The sequence below is a fragment of the Piliocolobus tephrosceles genome, chromosome 19, assembly GCF_002776525.5.
Source record: "Piliocolobus tephrosceles isolate RC106 chromosome 19, ASM277652v3, whole genome shotgun sequence".
Classification (NCBI taxonomy): domain Eukaryota; kingdom Metazoa; phylum Chordata; class Mammalia; order Primates; family Cercopithecidae; genus Piliocolobus; species Piliocolobus tephrosceles.
The window spans coordinates 53,478,213-53,486,006 of record NC_045452.1 but is presented as its reverse complement, the minus strand read 5'-3'; positions in this window follow the sequence as shown (position 1 = coordinate 53,486,006).

The window sequence follows — 7,794 nt, the reverse complement described above, 5'->3', positions numbered from 1 at the left end:
CTCTAATGGCCTCAGCAGACATTCTCTGCATCTGCCCCCATCACCTCTTGTCTCTTTCTCAGAAAGGTCCTAGGAGTTTAGTATTCTTTCTTTAGAGATAGAAAACCCGAAAGCAAAAGGAGAAGGCTTAATCAAGGTCACCCAGCAGGGCTTTGCACAGGCTTTCTGCCTCTCCTCCCTTGGTTCATTATTCACTGGCCCCTTCAGGAGAAATGTGCACTATAAATCAGAAAAGACCATCATCTGTATTCCACTAAATGTGTAAAGGTTAAGTTTAGTCAGGCCGGTGATTTATACTCGCTTATTTCCTTTAAAACCTCATGGAGAATTAGGGGATTTTTCAGCTAGGATGATGACAAGGAAGGAAATCTAATATTTTAAAGCTCTGCTGTTGTTCTTCTTGGAGTACGACACTATCATTTGTTTAAAAATTCCATGTGTCCAGGAAGGCTTGCATCAGAATACATTTTTGTAGTCATTAACTCATTATAATTTGATTAAACAAAGAGTTTGGTGTTCCATCCGTTAGGGATATCCTGAGTCACATCATTCATCCAAGGCCTATCCTGAGTTACACCATCCACCCAAGGCAAAGAAACTGGTCTGCAAAAGCAAGGGTCAAGAAGTCTCATGAGGAATGTAATAGACCAACTGGGAGGAAGTTTCTAAAAAATGATATGAAAGGGCTTGGTTTGCTTATGGCGATCATAAAGTGACAGATTTTCATAAAACTAGTGGAACTGCCAGCTTAGGAAATTTTTACGAGCTAAGTCAGGCCATTCACTTTCTTTCCTTACTCAGGAGGCGAAAAGCAATAATTTACAGTTATACACAGGAAAAAAAGCATATCCCCTCCTTTCCAATGTACCTCCCTACCACATTTTCTTCTTACTTTTCTTTCTTCTGATTTTTTCTTTATTATTATGATCAACACATATCGGACAATATTTGGTATCAAAGATGTACTTACAGTGGCCGGGCGTGGTGGCTCACGCCTGTAATCCCAGCACTCTGGGAGGCCGAGGCGGGCGAATCGTGAGGTTAGGAGATCGAGAGCATCCTGGCTAACACAGTGAAACTCCGTCTCACTATCTCTAGTAAAAAATACAAAAAAAAAAAAAAAAAAAAAAAAAAAAAAGCCAGGCGTGGTGGCGGCGCCTGTAGTCCCAGCTACTCCTGAGGCTGAGGCAGAAGAATGACGTGAACCCGGGAGGCGGAGCTTGCAGTGAGCCGAGATGGCGCCACCGCACTCCAGCCTGGGCGACAGAGCGAGACTGCCTCTCAAAAAATAATAATAATAATAAAATAAAAAATAAAAGATGTAGTTACAGTAAACAGCATTTCCTAAGGCCTTATTTACAATGTTTGAAACTTGACCTGGATAGCAGCTAGCTTTTTTTTTTTTTTTGGAGACTGAGTTTTGCTTTTGTTGCCCAGGCTGGAGTGAAATGGTGTGATCTCGACTCACCACAACCTCAGCCTCCCAGGTTCAAGCGATTCTCCTGCCTCAGCCTTCCTGAGTAGCTGGGATTACAGGTATGCGCCACCACGCCCGGCTAATTTTGTATTTTTAGTAGAGACAGGGTTTCTCCATGTTGGTTAGGCTGGTCTGAAACTCCCGACCTCACATGATCCGCCCGCCTCGGCCCCCCAAAGTGCTGGGATTACAGGCGTGAACCACCGTGCCTGGCCAATAGCAGCTAGCTTTTATATTAGTGGTTCCACTAAGAAACGGAGAGTAAAGTGGTTCACCATTGCGCAGGGCCATTTTGTGTTGAGCATGACAAAATATTTGTTTGAAATTACAGTTATGCCCATCACCACAGTAAAAGGTGACTTTCAGAATACTTTAAACTTCAATAGCTTAGTAATGCGTGATCTTCATCCACCCCTCCATCCCCACCTCCCTTTGCTATTTCTGAGTTTAAGACTTGTACTCTTATGGGAGGAACATGACTCAGAATAGAGTACATAGTCTGTGGAAAGATCATTAGCCTTGACTTCCCGGGCTCAGGTAATACTCCCTTCTCAGCCTCCAAAGTAGCTGAGAGTGCAGGCACACACCACCCTACCATGATAATTTTTTTTTTTTTTTTTTGGTAGAGATGAGGTTTCTCCATTTTGCCCAGGCTAGCTCAAGTGATCAGTCTGTGTTGGCCTCCCAAGGTGCTAGGGTTACAAGTTTGAGCCACTGCTTTCTTTATATCACTTTAATATGTAAATGACTTCTTAGTTGTGAATACATTTGATTTACTGGTAAATAAATTTCTTCTCCCTGGGTTGTGGAAATCTGAGTTCATAATTTTATGACAGAACAACTCAGCAACCAAGTGTGTTTCTTATACTTTCATCTGAATGCTACTTAATTTCTTATGCCACAAATGACATAATAGTAACCCAAAGATATGCCTTCTAAACACAGCTCTTTTAAAAGCTCAATAACTTAATGGTGCATTTTTGGCTGAAACCAGTGTTTTGTTGGTACGATTCATAATTGCTTTCTGTTAAAAAGCATGACTGTGTGTATTAGAATAGAATTTAACCCAATTTAGTATGCTAAGGCGTGAACAATCAATGGAACATAACCAACGATTCAATGACAAGAATCAAAGAAAAAAACTGCCAATCGTCCAAATATTCGCAAAATTAGTTGCAATAGGCTGAATTTTGTGTCCACTCTAAAAATTCATATGTTAAAATCCTGACACCCAAGATGATATTATTGGGAGGTGGTGCCTTTGGGAGTGGGGCCTTTTGGGAGGTCCTGCCCTCGTGGATGGAATTAGTGATCTCGAAAAAGAGGCCAGAGAGAGAAAGAGAGTGGGGAAAACTCTGACCCCGGCTCTCATCATATAACTTACATGAACATTAGCATTCCAGAAGACAGCTCAGTGGTTCTTTGAAATAATCTGGAATTAGGGGATGTTGCCTAAATTTATCTGCCTGCATCTTGTTCCAATAAATCTACAAATTATAGGTTCAGGGCTTCCAAAACAGGGCAAAAACTGAAATATCAGAACGCATGGCAAAAATAGTTACAGCTAATATTGAGAAACAACAAATTGTATATACATATGCTCATAAATTTCTCTATTTATTATTTATTTATTTTCCAAAAGGAGTAAGACCCACAGTTTTCAACATATTCTCAAGTGATCCATAAACTATAAGAAATTAAAAACCGCCTGTAAAAATCTGCATAACTAATATTTATCATAATAATACTAGAATGTAAACTCCGTAAGGGCAGGTGTTTTGTCTATTTTGTTCACTTTTCTATCCCCAGTACCTGGGACATATAGGGACTCAATAAGTGTTTGTTAAATGAAGGAACAAATCACACAAATGCATTGCGAGAGCACAGTATTCTACTAAATAGCTAAACAAAGACCAAATGTTATTCAATGCAAATTAAATGTTCCTGCTTTCTCTCTCTCTCTTTTTTAAACTGGTAATCCAAATGTGATTATAGCTGTTAAGCAGAATATTCAAATGACTAGTGCCTTAGGCTACCATAAACTGGGTGGCATACAACAATAAACATTTACTTCTTACAGATCTGGAGGTCTGGGAAGGCCAAGATCAAGGCACCAGCAAATTTAGTGTCTGGTGATGTCATGCTTCCTGGTTCACAGATGGCTTTCTCACCATGTCCTCACAGGGCAGAAGAGACAACGGAACTCTCCTCCCCATTGTCTCTCTCTGGTCTTTTTTACGAGGTCACTAATTCCATTCATGAGGGCAAGGGCTCCCAAAAGGCCTCACCTCCCAAAGGCGCCACCTCCTAATACTATCTTCATGGGTGCCAGGATTTTAATTTATGATTTTTTAGGAGGAAAACAAAAATCAGTCTGTGGCAACTAATTTTGCAAATATTGGCTGATTGGCAGTTTCTCCACTTTTAATGCCATCCATTGGCTCATGCTGCCTAAGCAGTCTTGTGACTTTTGCGCTGTCTTTTTTGCTTTATCTGCCATTTGTCCGTTTTCTGCAAGCCTGGTGGAGACTAAGCAACTCAATTAGCCCTTCCTTTTCCTATTGCCCTCAGAGCACCTCCGAGTGGCAAAAAGCAGGCACAGTAATCCCAGCAAGCCTTTAAAAATTTCCTTCTTTCGTTCATTTATTTAGTAATCGCCTACAAATGCTTCAACAATAATGTAATGATCCCTCTGCTGTCCAAAGGTTTGGAGAACGTTATAAAAGAACATTTTTTTTTTTTCTGTAGCCTCTGCACTGACCTGTATTTCTGTTCCCAGATGACTTGTGTACTACAATTTGGGGCAACAGAACATGCATTTAATATTGGGTATAAACTTTTAATAATTAAGAAAACTGAGAATGCCAAGGAACTATTACATGGTACATCTGTATAAGAGTATTTAAAATAAAATATATGTGTTTTCTTAACACAAATCAAATAATTTGGGGGGGTTGATAAAAGGCTAATAGTTCAGAAAATGAAAATGATGCTAAAGTCTTCTATGCAAAATATTTAACACAATTGCCACGTGAGAGAGCTGGTAAACATTAGTGAAATTTCAAAATCAGTGCGTAGAAGGGGACACGGTGGATGGTTGAAAGTAGACAGCAAACTGGCCGGAAAGCTGATTACAAAGACCGTGCAAAAATGTACAGGGCCTGAAGATACCAAATTCCTTCTGTTTTTAACCAAATTGATTTTCCCCTAAAAGACTGTTAATAAAATACATTCACACAGTGAGTTTAACTTTTCTTTCTCAGTCTCTGAGTTATCGGGTATACCGTTGTTCTTGATGAATTGCTTCTTCCTTATTTTATGTTTTGTGTCATTTCAGTCTAAATTGGTTCAAAGGGACACCTTGAGATTTTCTTCATTGGCAATGACTATGGAGCCCCTATAAGCGTACAGTAGTCCCCCCTTATCTGAGGGAAATACCTTCTGAGACCCACAGTGGACATTTCCTATACATACATACCTATGAGAGTTAATTTGTAAATTAGGCGTAGTAAGAGATTCACAACAATAACATAATACAATAGAACAATTGTAACAATATGTTGTAATAAAAGTTATGTCAACATGGTCTTTTTCTCAAACTATCTTATGGTAATGTACTCACCCTTCTTGCGATGATGTGAGATGTGAGATGGTAAAATGCTTACGTGCTGACATGAAGTGATGTGAATGACGTAGGCACTGTGACTTAGCATTAGGCCACTGTTGACCTTCTGACCTGTTGTCAGAAGGAGGATCATCTGCTTTGGGTGATTCTGGATCATGGAGCCACAATGATGATGAAAGTTGGGAGTCAGGAACAGACAATGTCAATGACTAATGGGTGGGTTGCGTCTACAGTATGGATCTGCTGGACAAAAGGATGATTCCTGTCCAGGGCAGGACAAAGCAAGACACCATGAGATTTCATCTGAGATTTCTACTCAGAACCATGTGCAATTAACAACTAATGAGTTGTTTATTTCTGAAATTTTTCATTTAGTGTTTTCAGACCATGGTTGACCACAGGTAATTGAAACCCTGGAAGGTGAAACTGCAGATAAGGGGGACTACTGTGTTTACAAACTATTTACAAATAGTGACAGTGGCCCCAAAGATTACCTTGAAAAGAGACCGTGACACTGTGCCTGGACTTCCATGTGTCTCTGCCAACTCCTTTTTAAGGTAGTATACCATAAAATAATGTTTTTTAAATCTTTTGTTTGAAGTGTTTTTTTTTCTCCTTGAGATAGAGTCACACTCTGTCACCCAGGATGGAGTGCAGTGGCAAGATCTCAGCTTCCTGTAACCTCTGTCTCCCGGGCTCAAGCGATTCTCCTGCCTCAGCCTCCTGAGTAGCTGGGATTATAGGCACCCACCACGATGCCTGGCTAATTTTTGTGTTTTTAGTGGAGATGGGGTTTTGCCATGTTGGCCAGTCTGGTCTTGAACTCCTGACCTCAGGTGATCTGCCTGCCTTGGCCTCCCAAAGTGCTGGGATTACAGGTGTGAGCTATTGTGGCTGGCATTTTGAAGTAATTTTAGACTTTGAAAAAGGTGCAAAAATAGAATACAGTACTCCGCATACTCTTCATCCAGCTTCCCCTATATAACTATAGCACAGCATTTTACATAACTGTAGCACAATCATCAGAACCAGGAATGCAGTACTGTTTTAATTTTAAGATAATGTGCCCTAGCTGATGGTGTTCTTGCTATACTTTTCTTTCTCATCTCTTTAAGTCTGTTGCTTCTCCCCTTCAGAAAGAGTAAAATTGAATTCTAGAGAGAGGTCCACTCATAAGAGGCAGACCTGGGCAATGAACTCGTTTTCTTGCCCTGTGCTCTTGCTGGATTCTCCTTTCTCAACAGCCTTAAGCTTCAGTTCTCTATGTTGCCAAAAGCCAAAGTTTTAGCCTGGGGCTCAGAATATTGGCTTATTGTTCCTGTATAAAGAACTGTCAGACTCTTCTTGACGTGGGTTCATATTAATAACCCCAATCTCCATCTCACGGTACAACATGCTGTCTGCTTAATAAGAACTTTTGCCCCTTTTCTATTACTGCCATCCCTTCACACAAAAAATGAAATATATGTATTATGAAGCTAATTATGTTCAGCTTAAATATTTATTACAGGATGGTTCTAAATCTTATCTCTGGTCTGGTTTAGTGATCTCTGGTCTGGTCTAATGCTTAGACATGGTGACCATTTCAAACTAAAGCCAAGGAAGAATATGAATATTTCATTATAAAAATAAAATTTTTTAAAATTAAAATAAAAAAAGAAGAGTCATGTGAAAGATCACATTTCTAGCTCATGCTCTCTTGTCAGCATACTCCTCCAGCCTTCTTATTCTGTGTGTGTGTGTGTGTGTGTGTGTGTGTGTGTGTGTGTGTGTGTTGTTTTGGGAATGTGTACAGCATCTTATCAGGAGCTGTTGGTTTGAGGTCAGTGCCATCTCCAGTTTCATCCTGATCAACAGTAAATACAAGAGGAGCTTCATGTTCTCCACAACAATAGAAAAATCCCTCCTGGGATGTTCTTTGTGAAGTACAAGAAAAAGCCATTAAAAGTTTCATGTTGACCTTTCTTGCTTTACAGAGGTTTGTTGGCAGGAAGTGCCTTGGTTTTCTTGATGGAAGAGGTAAAGAAAAAAACAAACATTGTGAAAAATCCCGAGGATCACTTTGCTGTTCAGATTGGAAAATAGTTATTTACAAGAAGGACTCTGGCATCTACAAGATCTTGCTACCTTCCCCAACTACTCCCTCCCTAATCCAAAAAAATGAGAGAAACCCATTGCAGTCTGTGTTTGGGGTTGGTTAAACATCCCCTGGGGCCCTAATGCCCTAGAAATGATTTGAAATCACTGAGTTGTGTATCAAAAGGGCAGGGTGAGCTCCTGGCTCATCTGACTTTAATCTCAAATGGCTCCACACTGGTAGTTGAGAACGGATAATTACTTCATTAACTTTTGGAAAGTCTGAGGCATTTGTGTTGCTTTCTGGACTCTGCTCTGCTACGGGGAGAGAAAAGACAAGATCTAACGAGGCCATTCTTGCCCGCCAAGTTTTCCGTTCTTTCCAATCCAGGAAACATACATTGGTAGTGGGTAAGATCCAATATTTTATAATGCTAAGACAGAGAGACTCACCCACTGAACAGCCCAGAGTGAATACTCCCCGTCTTGGTTGGCCTGTAAGCCCAGAATCCTCACCCTTACTCTCAAACCTTTTGCCACCTCTAACCAAGAATTATTTTTAATAATGTCATGTTCTTTTCTTTCCCTTAAATAAATCCACTCATATATGAAAATT